The sequence below is a fragment of the Panthera pardus genome, unplaced genomic scaffold (genome assembly GCF_024362965.1).
Source record: "Panthera pardus isolate Hobbes unplaced genomic scaffold, ASM2436296v1 HiC_scaffold_15, whole genome shotgun sequence".
Classification (NCBI taxonomy): domain Eukaryota; kingdom Metazoa; phylum Chordata; class Mammalia; order Carnivora; family Felidae; genus Panthera; species Panthera pardus.
In genome coordinates this window covers 31,409,097-31,423,095 of record NW_026526710.1, presented here as the reverse complement: position 1 = coordinate 31,423,095, position 13,999 = coordinate 31,409,097, and the positions used below count along the sequence as shown (strand labels likewise).

The 13,999-nt window shown below is 41.4% G+C and overlaps 1 long non-coding RNA gene across 1 annotated transcript in view; it reads left to right on the top strand.

The window, feature by feature from the left end:
• LOC128777063 (uncharacterized) overlaps positions 1-13,158 on the top strand; it is a 48,521-nt gene extending 35,363 nt beyond the window's left edge. The window contains exon 3 of the long non-coding RNA XR_008422217.1: positions 13,103-13,158. This is a non-coding gene — a long non-coding RNA (uncharacterized LOC128777063). The remainder of the gene's footprint in view (positions 1-13,102) is intronic.
• The last annotated feature ends 841 nt before the right edge of the window (positions 13,159-13,999 follow it).

The window sequence follows — 13,999 nt, the reverse complement described above, 5'->3', positions numbered from 1 at the left end:
TGGGCTCCGCGTGGGTCACCGGAGTTAGAGTCTGGGCCTCGTCAGTTGTCGTCCTCCATCTCCAGCAGTTGGAAGGCAGAGTCCAATCCGGGTGAAGCCTCGTCACGTGGAGGCATTGCGAGTCTGTCGTCCCTTGGGTTAGGACGACCGGATTTCCAGTGGCCCATTTGTTGGCACAATGGGCATGGACTGGTAGGCTTTTTGGGATGGGGACACTGTCGAGACCAATGGCCTTCTTGGCCACATTTAAAACAAGGCCCCGGAGGGGGCCGTGGTCCAGAGGGCTTTACTGCGGCTGGCCTCAGGGCAGCTACCAAGGCTTGGGTTTGTAATTGTACCTTTTGTTGGAGACGGCCTGTCACTGTTGTTCTTGAGCTTCCTCTTGGCCATTAAAAACTTTAAAAGCCGTCTTTACCAGGTCAGCCATAGGGGTTTGAAGGCCGTCTTCGGCCCTTTTTAGTTTTCTTCGAATATCAGGGGATGATTGGGAAATAAAATAGGTGGCTGATTCCGTGGCCCCGGCGGGGGTGGCAGGGTCTAGTCTGGTATATTGGGTAAGTGCCTCTGTGAGCCAGCTAAGGAAGGCTGTGGGGTTTTCATGGGGGTCTTGTATTATTTCTTAAAGTTTGTCAAAATTTACTGATTTGTTTGAGGTTGCCCTCATGTCTGCTAGTAGGCATCGGATCATCTGGTCCCGGCGCCGGTGACCATTGCCTGCATGTTGGTCGTTCCAATTGGGATCGGCCGCCGGGACCGCATCGGCTCCTACGGGCATAGTGGGGTCGGTCACGTGGGTTTGGTCTGCATGTTCTCTGGCTGCGGCCTGGATGCGCTCCCTCTCCTCAGGGGTGAGGGTAGAGGTGAGGATCACATGAATGGCATACCATGTGAGACTGTAGGCTTGGGCGAGGGATTGGAATTCCTTAATGTATTGGGTGGGGTCTGCTGAGAATGACCCTAGGCGCTTTTTGATGGCGGACAAGTCTTGGAGGGAGAAGGGGACGTGAACCCGAACCAGGCCTTCAGGTCCTGCCACCTCACGGAGAGGTAAGATGGCCGCTGGGGGTAGGATGGCCGCTGGGGGTAGGATGGCCGCTGGGGTCTGTTCGCTGGGAGGGGCCTGAGCACGAGTTCCGGATGATATGGGAGAGGAGGGCGGGACGGCTGGAAGTTTGGGGTATGGAGGGGGGGCGAGGGCCGGTGGGTGGCGTGGCTAGATCCTCTAATGGGTGGGAGATCGGGGAAGTTGGTGAGGTGGGGTCATGCGGGGTTGTGGGCGGGCAAGGAGCACACATGCAGAGGGGCAGGAGGAACATAGGTGGGGGCGAGACCTGAGGTCCCAAAAGGCCATAACATAGGGTATTTCTCCCCATTTTCCCAGCCGATGGCAGAAATTGTCCAGATCGGTTAAGATTTGGTATTGTAAAGACCCTCAGGTGGCCATTGAGAATCATTATCTAATTTGTACTGAGGCCAGACTACAGTGCAAAGGCGGACGAGTCGGTTATGACGAAGTTCGCCTTGTAAGCCTAGGAGCCGGAAGTTTTTAAACAGACATTGGAGGGGGTTAAGAGATCGAGTCGGTTTAGACTCGTTACTCCCCACTGGCGTGGCAAGGCGAGGCATCCCTCGCGTTGGGATAAGGGGCCTTGCGGCATGCGGAGGAGAGGAGACTGACTTGCGAGATATCTCTCGTGGGTGTCAGCCGTAGGTGGAAGGGGGGAAGGAGGGGTCTGTCCTACTTACCGGCTCCTGTAGGCTCTTGAGAGTAGGGTGGTTGGCATCTGGCTTGGTGAGGAGGGGGGAGTTCAGCCGAGTGAGGCGAGCTACCACCTCCTCCCGGGTTTTGGCACCAAATGTTAGTGTCAGGCGTTGTGCGGGGTAAAGATAGGAGTTAGAGTCAAAAAGAATTTTTGCAGTTTAAGGCTTTATTGGGAACGAGGGTTCCGGGCGAGGTTCCGTGACTCAAGGAGGGAGTCAGAGAAATCGTGTCCGGGTATGGTGGGGTAGGGTATTTAAGCTGTAGCAGTTCCGGGTTTAGGCTCCGGTGGGTCTTTCTCTCGTGCCATGTTGTGCTGTCGCTCGGTAATTGGTTGACCTTCAGTTCCTTCTGGAGAGCCGATTGGGGCTTTCCTTTGGATTGTGCTGGCACTCAGTGATTGACCTTCAGTTTGTTCCGGCGCGCTGCTTGGGGCTCTCCATTGGGTTGTGCTGGCGCTTGGTGATTGGTTGCCCTTCAGTTTCTTCCTGCGCGCTGGCGAGAGGGCCCTCCCCTTCCAGGGACATCCTAACAAAATTAAGAGTACTATTTGTATTAAAAACATTTTTCCAACTGCCCACCATTCTGAGCACATGCATGGACAGGTGTCTACAACAATGTTCACTGAATGGCATTCAGCAGTACTTTTAGGACTTAAGATAGCATTTTACATTTCACCTTCATACTTTTCCCACATTATTTGAGTTGTTTATAATGATTGTGTGTCACTTACACACAATTAGTGCAATCAGTAAAAGAAAAATTTCCTCTCTCTTTGAGCGCAGTACACTTTGGGTTTTCTCTACTCTTACAAAAAATATATATATTGGTCTGGTCTATTTTACAAGCCCCCTATAATCATTTTGTAAAGTCACATTACGTTCTTTTTTTTCTCTTCTTACATAATTTTCAATTATCAATTACTGTAGTACATTGCTGAGAGATAGTATACTATCTAGATAAGATAAGTAGATAAGAGGACAGACTCTGGGGCCTGACTGCCTGTGTCCACTGGACTTACTCTGACCTTGGGCACGTACTTCGTTTCTTCAATTTCCTATTTGCTATGAACAATATCTACCTCACAAAATTAAGCAAGTCTCCCTGTGCAGAGGAAACGTTCACAACAGTTCTCTGTGTTTACCATTGTGATGCTTTCTCTATTTTATTTTGATTTTAATAATATAAGCAAAATACGTTCACTTTAGAAAAGAAGTAAATCTCAACTAAGCAAAAAGGACAAAAAAAAAAAAAGATTTCAATCCCTTTACCTAGAAATAATTATATCTCATTGTGGTACTTTATGTATTTACTTATACTTTTATCTTAGTTTCCTTGTGTTGTGATTCAGGAAAAAAGAAAAACTAGAAAGTACTTTTTCTTTCACATTTTCTTCAGGAAATTACCTTTTGACTAGGTATTAAAGGCACACAGTCGAAAAGTCAAAAGGTACAACAGGGTCTGTCTACACTGGAAGGTAAGTCTCCCTCCATCTCCAGCCACCACCCAGTTCTCCTCTCCGGAGGGAACAGATATGAACGAATGAATAAGTGAGTGAATGAATGAATACACTTTTTTGCTTCTAATACTTTCCTAATGGATTTTTTTAATGTTTATTTATTTATTTTGAAAGAGAGAGAGAGAGAGAGAATGAACAGGGGACGGGCAGAGAAAGAGGGAGAGAGAGAATCCTAAGCAGGCTCCATGTATTAGCACAAAGCCCTACGCACAGCTCAATCCCAGAAACCATGAGATCGTGACCCGAGCTGAAATTAAGAGTTAGCTGTTCTACCACCTGAACCACCCAGGTGCCCCATCCTAATGGATTTTTAAAATTGAAGTATAATTAACATACTTCAGGTTTCAGGTGCACATCATAGTGATTAGATATTTTCATACATTACAAAATGGTCTTCACAATAAGTCTAGTTACCATCTGTCACAAAATTACTACAATATTATTAACTACTTTCCCTGTGTTGTGAATTTCATCCCATGACTTACTTTATAACTGAAAATTTGTACCTCTCAAGCCCCTTCACTATTTTGCCCAGCCCCACAACTCTTCCCCCCTTTCTTTTTTTTTTTTTTTTAATTTTTTTTTTAATGTTTATTTATTTTTGAGACAGAGAGAGACAGAGCATGAATGGGGGAGGGGCAGAGAGAGAGGGAGACACAGAATCGGAAGCAGGCTCCAGGCTCCGAGCCATCAGCCCAGAGCCCGACGCGGGGCTCGAACTCACGGACCGTGAGATCGTGACCTGAGCTGAAGTCGGACGCTTAACCGACTGCGCCACCCAGGCGCCCCTCTTCCCCCCTTTCTGGTAACCAACAGTTTGTTCTCTGGGTCTATGAGTTTGTTTCTGTTTTAGTTGTTTTTTTTTTCTTTTTTTAATTCCATATGTAACTGAAATCATATGGTATTTGTCTTTCTCTGTCTGACTTATTTCACTTAGCGGAACACCCTCTAGGTCCATAAATGTTGTTGCAAATAGAAAGATTTCATTCTTTTTTATGGCTGAGTAATTTTCCTTTATTTATATAGAATATATATAATGTATATATTGTAATATATAATCTATATTGCTTCCATGTCTTGGCGATTATCAATAATGCTGCAATAAACATAGAGGTACATCTATCTCTTCAAACTGGTATTTTCATATTCAGTTGGCTAAATACCCAGAAGTGGAATTGTTGAATCATATGACATTTCTATTTTTAATTTTTTGAGGAACCTCCACACTATTTTCCAAAGTGTCTGCACTGACTTATATTCCCACCACCAGAACACAAGTGTTCTTCTTTCTCTATATCCTTGTCAACCCTTGTTATTTCTTATCTTTTTGTTTCTAGCCATTCTGATGGGTGTAAGGTGATGTCTCATTGTGGTTTTGATTTGCTTTTCCCTGATGATGAGTGATGTTGAGCAGCTTTCCATGTGTCTGTTAGCCATCTGGATGTCTTCTTTGACAAAATGTCTGTTCAAGTCTTCTGCACAATTTTAATCAGGTTGTTCATTTTTTTGATAGTAAGTTGTATAAATTCCTTATATATTTTGAATATTAGTCTTTATTGGATGTATGATTTGCAAATATCTTCTCCCATTTGGTAGGCAGAAATTTGTTGTTGTTGATGGTTTCCTTCGCTGTGCCTAATGAATTTTTTTTTTAATTACACTCATTTCTTCATGGAGAGGGCAGAGGAAGCAGTTTCATTTACCCACGGTCAACCACAGTCCAGAAGCAGATGATTCTCCTTCTGACATATCACCAGGTCAATAGCAGTCTAACGCTGTGTCACATGCCCACATCATTCACCTCACTTCCTGTCATCATGAATACATGTTGTCATCTCACATCATCACAAGAAGAAGGATGAATACAGGACAATAAGTTATTTTGAAAGAGAGAGAGGACCACATTCACATATTATTGTTGTATATTGTTATAATTGCTCTCTTTTATATTGTTGTGGTTAACCTCTTACTGTGCCTAATCTATAAATTAAACTTTATCATAGATATGTATAATTAACCCTTGAACAATGCCAGCTTGAACTATGTGGGTCCACTTATACACAGATTTTTTTTTTCAGCAAATACAGTCCAGTACATATAAATGTATTTTCTCTTCCTTCTGAATTTCTTAATCCCATTTTCTTTTTTCTAGCTTACTTTGTTATAAGAATACAGTAAATAATACGTATAAAATAGACAACGTGTGTTAAGACCTTTATGTTGTTGGCAAGGCTTCCAGTCAATAGTAGGCTATTCCTAGTTAAGTTTTTGGGAAGTCTAAAGTTACATGCAGATTTCCAACTGTGCAGGGGTCAGCCCTCCTGATCCCCCATGCTGTTGAAGGGTCAACTGAATGGGGTTTGGTAACATCTGCAGTTTCAGTCATCTCCTGGAGGTCGAGGGATGGACCCCCTGCAGCTAAGCATGACTACTATATCTGACCAGTTCTTTCCTTTTCCTTCTCATGAATCTTTGAGAAATTCAGGAGAGATCTTTGGCTTCCCCAGGCACAGTCTAAAAAGGAGTGGCTGCTCGCTCTAGCCTGGGGCCTTCCCAGATCATCCCTCCCTTATGATTTGGGGGAGATTGCTAGCCACAAATCTCCTCCACGTCCTCTCCAGACAGGATTTCAGGGTGGCACAGCCAGTGAACCCTCCTCCCCTAAAAGATACAAAGTTCTGAATCCATTGTTCTTTTATCAACCCTTAAAGTGGAGTTTCTTTCTTATTGTAAAAGTAATAAATGCTCATTCATTTAAAAAACTGGCAGAAAACATATCACAATATGAAAAATAAAAATAAATGTTTGAATATGTGTAAATTCTACCATTTATAGAATTGGGGTTCGTTTTTAAATATTAATATGGCTACCGAGCTACTAATTGAAAAGATACTAAAGCAAACAAAACAAGAGAGTTTACACCACATCTCAAAGTCACAATACAAAGAAGGGGGCGGTGAAAATTCTCAAATGAGAATAGCCATTATTTTAGTCATTTTAATAAGCAAGATTCTAATGTGATATTTGGGCTAACTCAAGATTCCCTTACCCCGCGTCCTTTCTTGACCAGGATGGAAGCATTTGAGAGTGATAAATATACTCCTTGAGGGTTGAATTTTAAAGCACATCAGCTGTGCCAAATAATTATCATATGTGAAGCCTAGTCTCATTGCATTGTTGGCATGTGGTTTGCTGAGCTCCTTTGTAGAAGTTAGACAAGATGCTTGCCCGGCCTTTCTTTCTTTGACTCGGCCTCTTTCTATTAGACAAATCAGAAACTGAGATTGTCACTTCACAGAGAGAAGGAAGACAAGGAAGTCAAACCGCCAGGGTAATTCAGATTCTGTGTGAGGACCCTGACTACGTGTGGCTAGGGGCTGGTTTTCCAAACAACTCAGTCGTCTTTTTTTTTTTTTAATTTTTTTTAACGTTTTTATATTTATTTTTGAGACAGAGAGAGACAGAGCATGAACGGGGGAGGGTCAGAGAGAGGGAGACACAGAATCTGAAACAGGCTCCAGGCTCTGAGCTGTCAGCGCGGAGCCCGACGCGGGGCTCGAACTCACGGACCGCGAGATCATGACCTGAGCCGAAGTCGGCCGCTTAACCGACTGAGCCACCCAGGCACCCCAACAACTCAGTCGTCTTTTACAGCTACTCTAACTTAATAGCTCAATCAAGATAAAATGTTGTGAACATTTATAATAACAAGCCAGCCTCACTTATTTTTTGGAGTCAGATAACTCTTATTTGTTCACTATAAACAACTATGTTTTTAATCCGTGTTTATGTTATGCATAATAATGACCTGAACGCTTTCACATCGTTTCAAATGAAATATTCTGGGTTTTCTCCCAACCAGTCCAAAATAGTGAGATTTTTACTGCATCCAGTATTCCAGGAATTTGCCTTTTTTTTCCTTGTAGTTCTTATATACATTTTTAATTACACACGGTATGTGTCCATTGTAGGGGAAAAAAATGGGAAAAATAGCTATGTTTTAAAATATTTATAAGATTTGGAGGTCTGAACTTGAGCCAGAGGTGAGAAATAAAGTGAAGATATCTAACAGAGATATTAAAATGAAATTTGAGTTAATTTACCAAGACTTAGGTATTTAGAATGCACAGATTTATCAGACACCTTTATTTTACTTTAAAATGATTTAATGTAGGGGAGGCTGGCTGGCTCCGTCAGTGGAGCCTATGACTCTTGATCTCGGGATTGTGAGTTCAAGCCCCACGGGTGGCATGGAGTTACTTAAAATTTAAAAAAATATTAATAAATAATATGATTTCATGTTGACTGTTATCATCAAAGTTGCTACTATTTTTTTCCTCTACTAACCAAATAAGGATGTTGACTAATTCATCCCATAGGCTGAACTATACCCAGTTAGTCAGAAGCAAGTGATTTTTAATTCCATTTATAAAATATGCAAGGGAAAACATTCCTTCTTTGCCCAAATAATCTGTTACTGTATTTCCTTCCTGCCCTGAATAGCTCTACCATGAAGAAGCTTTTCATTACAGTTCATTTAAATCTCTTAAGCCACATCTTCACCCCATTTCTTGTGGGAATCAAATGTATTTGAATCTATTGCCTGTGACTTTCACTTCTGTCTGGGCATTTGTCTCAGTTTCTGGACTATTTTGGCTTTTCCTTGCCTGTAATCCACTTGTGTTTATTTGTTTGACAGAAACAACTGTTGGAGTCGTGTGCTTATAAACACATAACCACAAATTCTACTTCCAAGCCCAGTTTCTGAAATTGCTGGTAAAAATTTGTAAAGCCTTGTAAAAATTCCACAAGAAATACACAAATACATTCTTACCGTAAAAGATACACTTCCTCTCACCACATTGATTTCCTAAGCCATTTACTGTCTATACTTTCCACCCAGTTCCTACACATTGTCAGCCTGTTTTGATTTTTTCCCCCTAAGACTTAAGCAGGATTTATTTTCTCTGTCTGTATAACAGTAGAATACAGATCTATAGAATCAAAATACAGTTCATCATCAGTAGATAAAAGGTTTTTATGTCCTCCCATGGAGGCTGGATACTCACATCTAGTATCTGTTATTTGACCCAGCCATGCTGAGTCATACCAATGGTCCACTGTCTTCAGTGTCCAGTCTCTGATAATTGAACCAGGACTCAGACAGAAGAGCTTGGTAGACATCCTTAGCAAAACCCCACCTTAGCCCCCCACCCCTCAAAAAGCGCGATTTAGCTTCAATTACCCTTCACTTCATTTAAATAGTGTTTCTCTCCATTAACTAGCTGAGTGACTTTGGGAACATCACCTAACCTCGGGGGCCTCATTTTATTATGTACAAATAGGGACACTTGGGTGGCTCAGTCAGCTAAGCATCTGACTTCGGCTCAGGTCATGATCTCACAGTTTGTGAGTTCGAGCCCCGCATTGGGCTCAGAGCCTGGAGCCTGCTTCAGATTCTACGTCTCTCCCTCTCTCTGCCCTTCCCCCACTCATGCTGTGTCTCTCTCAAAAAGTAAAGAAACATTAAAAAGATTTTTATTATGTATAAATAAATCAGGTAGTCAGAGGATGCCATTTCTAAATTTTCTCCCTGCTTCTAAAATTCTTTTATGTCCTTTACTTATCTCAAATGAGAGGCTAAAAATAAGATAATGATATTGGTAACAATAACTTATAAAAACACAGCATGTATTTTTCCCTAAGGAATTTTCACTTTGTTTCCCTATTGAAAATATTGATCAAGAGATCTTGACATCAACAACCTAGACATGATTCCTATGCTGGGGTCAGAGTGAACCAAGGAGTCTGAGAGGACAAGTCACTGAGAGGACAACAACCAAGGGGCAGACTGGATTCCAGTTTGAGAAGAGAAGCAAAAGTTCAAAGTCAAGAAAAATTTGTCAAAAGTCAAGTTCCGCAGAGGAGGCGAGGCCATAAAAGGGAGAGAAAGGCACGTTTCAAAAATGATCAGAAATAGACTGGGTATCAGAGTGGGAATAAAAATGGTGTCATGGTGGACCATATGAGGCTTTTCACATTCTATACTGGTTATCTATTGCTATATAACAAATTACCCTAAAATTAGCTGCTTGAAACAACAAACATTTATCTTCTCATATGCCTTCTCAGGGTCAGGGAGCTGAAATGACTTAGCTGGATTTTGTGGCTCAGGGTCTCTCATGAGGCCGCAATCAAACTGTTGTCTAGGACTACAGTCTCTGAATTCTCTGAATTCTTGACCAGGGCCAGAGGATCCACTTCCAGGCTCACTCACATGGCATTGGCAGGTGGCTTCCTCTCCACCTGGGCTTCTCCATGGGGTTTCTTACAACAGGATTCCCCCAAGCCAAGTGATCTGAGTCAGATGCCCAGTGAGAGGGCAAGAAAGAGATCAAAATGAAACAGTAGTGTCTTAATAATGTAATGTCAGAAATGGCAGACAATCACTTCCGCCATATTGTTCTGGTCACAAACACCAACCCCAGTACAACAGAAAGAGAACCACATGGGGTGTGAAGGCCAGGATCGCTGGGACCATCTTAAGGGTTGGCTGCCAGAAGTCTCATGCTGCAGCCTATCTGTTTGGGGATAGCTTTTTATGGTGTCAAGGGAAAAAAACTCAGAGTGGACTTAATACGTGAACAAAAGCTTCACAGTGTTAGGAGCTAAGCTCAGGCTCAAAGGTAACCAACGCTAGGGGCTGCCAAATGAGGGGAGGTGGACAGGGCTATAGGCATGAAAAGAGCTAACAGAATACAGTAGAAGTTGTCAAACTTCTTGTGGAAAGGTCTGGCTAGAAAAGATCCCAAGCTTCATGGGCCCTACAGTCTCTGGTGGCAATTACTCAACTTTGTGTTTGTAGTGTGAAAGCAGCCATAAACAATGTATAAAGGGATGAGGCGGATGTGTTCCAATAAAACTTTCTTTGAGGACACTAAATTTGAATTTCATATAATTTCCATGTGTCACAAAATATTATTATTTAGATTCTTTTTAATCATGTAAAACTGTAAAAGTCATTCTTAACCCATATGTCCTACCAAAAGAGACCGTGAGCCAGATTTGGCCAGTGGCCCTTGGTTTGTGGATCCAGAATGAATGTAGGCTAAGTAAGACCTGACTGAAACATGAGTAATATGGCAAAGTGCTATTTTTCGATAAAAGTGTTAATCATAGTAATATGCTGAATACCTAATGTGCCTCCTCAAGTAGTTCAAACTCAAAATATGTAAGATCCCCTAAAAATGTTTATTAGTGCCCTTAAACTCCTGCTATTTTAGTTAGTAATGTTGGAGGAAATGGAACCAAAACCGGACATGGAGGAGACCAAGGTTTAATTAAAAACTCATCTCATCTGTTTTGCTCATTTGTTTTCTTTCTGAAATTCCATACAAAACAAACAAAGACACAAACAAACAGAAAAAACAAAGACAAGCAAAAACCCAGACTCTTAAATACAGAGAACAAAGTGGTAGTTACCAGAGAGGGAGTGGGGGGATGGGGAGATGGGTGAGGTAGGTAAAAGGAATTAAGAGTACACTTACTGTAATAAGCACTGAGTAACATACAGAATTGTTCGATCACTATATTGTATACCCAAAACTAATATGACACTGTCTGTTAATTATACTTCAATAAAAAAGAAAAAAACATCACATCATCTTTTAAAAATGAAAATCCAGTAACTGCTATGTAAATATTTCATTTGATCACATTTATTTGTTGCAAATCTTTTCCCCATATTTTAATAAAATAATTAAAAATAATTTAATAAATAATTAGAGTGATGTATGCAATTTAAGCCAAATTTATTTCCCTAGGATAAGCAAAGAGTCATAGGAATTTGAGATCAAGAACTAATCTTTAAAGCACTGAATTTTTGAAACCAATGTGATTCCCAAACAATAGACACTTTGAATTCATGAACCAATGATAACAGGATAGCAGGACCATTCACTGAACATTTCCAAGTGTGCTATGATGGCTTAGGAGAAAGTTAGTGCTAATGTCTGAACTCTTGCTCTTCTGAATTTTATTTTATCTTTTATAAATATGAGGAATACAATAGGAAAAGTTATCATGCATATTATTTGAATTTTCCAAATTGGAAAAAGAAATTGAATTGGTCTGTTTCCTTTGATGATTACTTAGATTTCATTTTGAAAACATGCTGAATGCAGGTCCCTTTAATACAATAATAGACAATAAACCATCTGCTGGGTAGTATCTTCCTAATGACCAATGGCCTCAGAGCACGGAGCCCTCTCGACCATTCCCAGGGCAACTCATCTGAGAAGAAAAGACCTTGAACTGGCTAAATTGCCACAAAGCTATGCCACCCCATTTCTCAGTCTCCTTCATTCATTCTTCCGTCATTGATCCATCCATTCAAACAACTACTGTTGTTTTCCCAGCCCTGGGCTCCACATAAGAGAGCTTCTCTCCAGTGCAAATCTGACCTAATCTCAGCAAGGCTACAGAGCCCTCATCTCTAATAAGACTTTTCTCACTTATGTAGTCAGAGAAACTCAATTCATCTGTTTGCTTTGATGTCACCTATAATAAAAGTCAGTGCCTTCTTCATTGACTTAATCTTTGTTGTTTTTAAATGTTCCTAGTCAAAACTAGGAAAAGCCCAATAGCACATTCTTATACTGATTCATAAATGAACCTAGTATTTATATGCCTAACCTAGTACATACCTGCCTACCAACTAATAAACTGTAGCATTAAATTAGAGGGGGAAAACAGAAACAGGAAAAAAATCTTTTTTTTTTTTTTTAAAGATTTTATTTTTAAGTAATCTCTCTACCCAATGTGGGGCTTAAACTTACAACCCCAAGATCAAGAGTCACATGTTCTACTGACTGAGCCTGCCAGGCGGCCCCAGAAACAGTACTTTTAACCGTTCTTTTACACTAATCAGGGTGTCGCATAATAAAAAAAAAAAAATACGTCTGTGTTAGCTGGACAGCATTCTTAGTTCAGAGAATCTGTGCTTTTAAGTGGACAAAAGGACTGTCTGGGTATGCTGCCTGGTACTATTCTCACTTCTCACATCCAGCGAGCCAGCGTGATATGTCAAAGACGTGAGAAAACGTGCCGAGCTAGAATTGAGGACTCTGCTCTTAAAATTGTACAAGCATTGTCAGTTATCAGAAGGAGTTATTTTAGTTGGAGAGGCTATTGGAATGCCCTAAGGAAATCTTCTGATTCTTTGTTGATTTAATTTGGTCAGGAGATACACTGCTCTGTGAACCACTGACTCGACTTCATTCTTACGAGGTGGGGCAATTAGTTAGAAAGAAAAGAAACGTACTCTTTGAACGAAAGACCATGAAAAGGGACACTCCCTTGCTCGAACTCCTAACAATCCATTAGAGATCAAATAAAAGTTGGCATCTTTTATAATATCAGAGCGGGGATGGAGTGTGAGAAGACAAACACCTCTGGGTCATCGCTGCCTACGAGGCCCTCCATTTTCCCACACGAGCCTGTGCGGCCATTAGCCCAATGTCCTCCAGCTCATTCCTCTTTCTGCCACATTCTGACCTCTGGAAAATTAGGTCCGTTAGTACTTTGGGACATTTGTCCTAATGATAGTTCTGAACTGATTTAGATAAGAAAGAATGCATATAATTTTAAACAATTTCTTTTATCATGCATATTTATCCATCGTCATAACTGAATGAGAAGAAGAAAGGGTGTTCGTCATCAAGTGAGGAAAGAAATATTTTCACCATTAGCGAAAAAGCTGTATATTTGGTAAGCACCTAACTGCATATCAAAGAGACTTACACATCTTGTTTCTTGTCTTTGAGGAGCTGCCCATTCTGAGAGGAAATCATGTAAATGAAACAGGAACTTTGGCATAAAGGTAATAAACCAGTTCATGAATATGCAGTGCCTTATTTACATCAACTCCAAGTCAAAAATGATTTAAAGATAGGGATTATGAATAGCAGTCTATCTGGGGTAGGACTGGGGAGCTTGGGGGTACAATTTCAATTCTAGTCAAGAGGGAGAAGTTTTAAACTCTTTAGAATCAATACAGAATTTTCCTTGACTGTGTACTAAAACAGCAAACTATGATTTGAAATGATGACCCGAGAAAAGGGTCATCATAGTTTCTTCTTAGAGTCAAAGAGAAGACAGAGTCCCCTTCTTTTGCTCAGAGAGGGCCTACTCTTGCACCTGGGGAACTCACCTGTGTGTACTCACAGACCCGAGGCTAAAAGCCTGAGGCTTTCGGTGTCTTAGACTGGATTTGGGCACAGTAGTTTACTCTGGGGGTGACCCTCAGAAGCAGAAGTGAGGGGAAAAAAAGTGGGCAAGACAGGAGGAGCAAGCCACTATGGTGTGTGCTATTGATTGCTTCTCTGGACTTTTAAGGCTCAGCCTTATTGTAGGAAATGCCCTGAAGCCCCATGCGGAAAGTAACTCTAAGTCATAGCACCCAAAGATGGGAGGCTGGTCTATTCATTTACGACACAGAAGCCAAGAATACACAGTAGAAACGATAGTCTCTTCGATAAATGGTGTTGGGAGCACGGAGCCTGCCTTGGATCCTCTGTCCCCCTATCTACCTTCCCCTCCCCTGCTTATGCTCTCTTTCTCTCTCAAAACCAAATAAACGTCAAAAAAAAGTTAGGGCTGCCTGGGTGGCTCAGTTGGTTGAGCGTCCAGCTTCTGCTCAGGTCATGATCTCGCAGTTCACA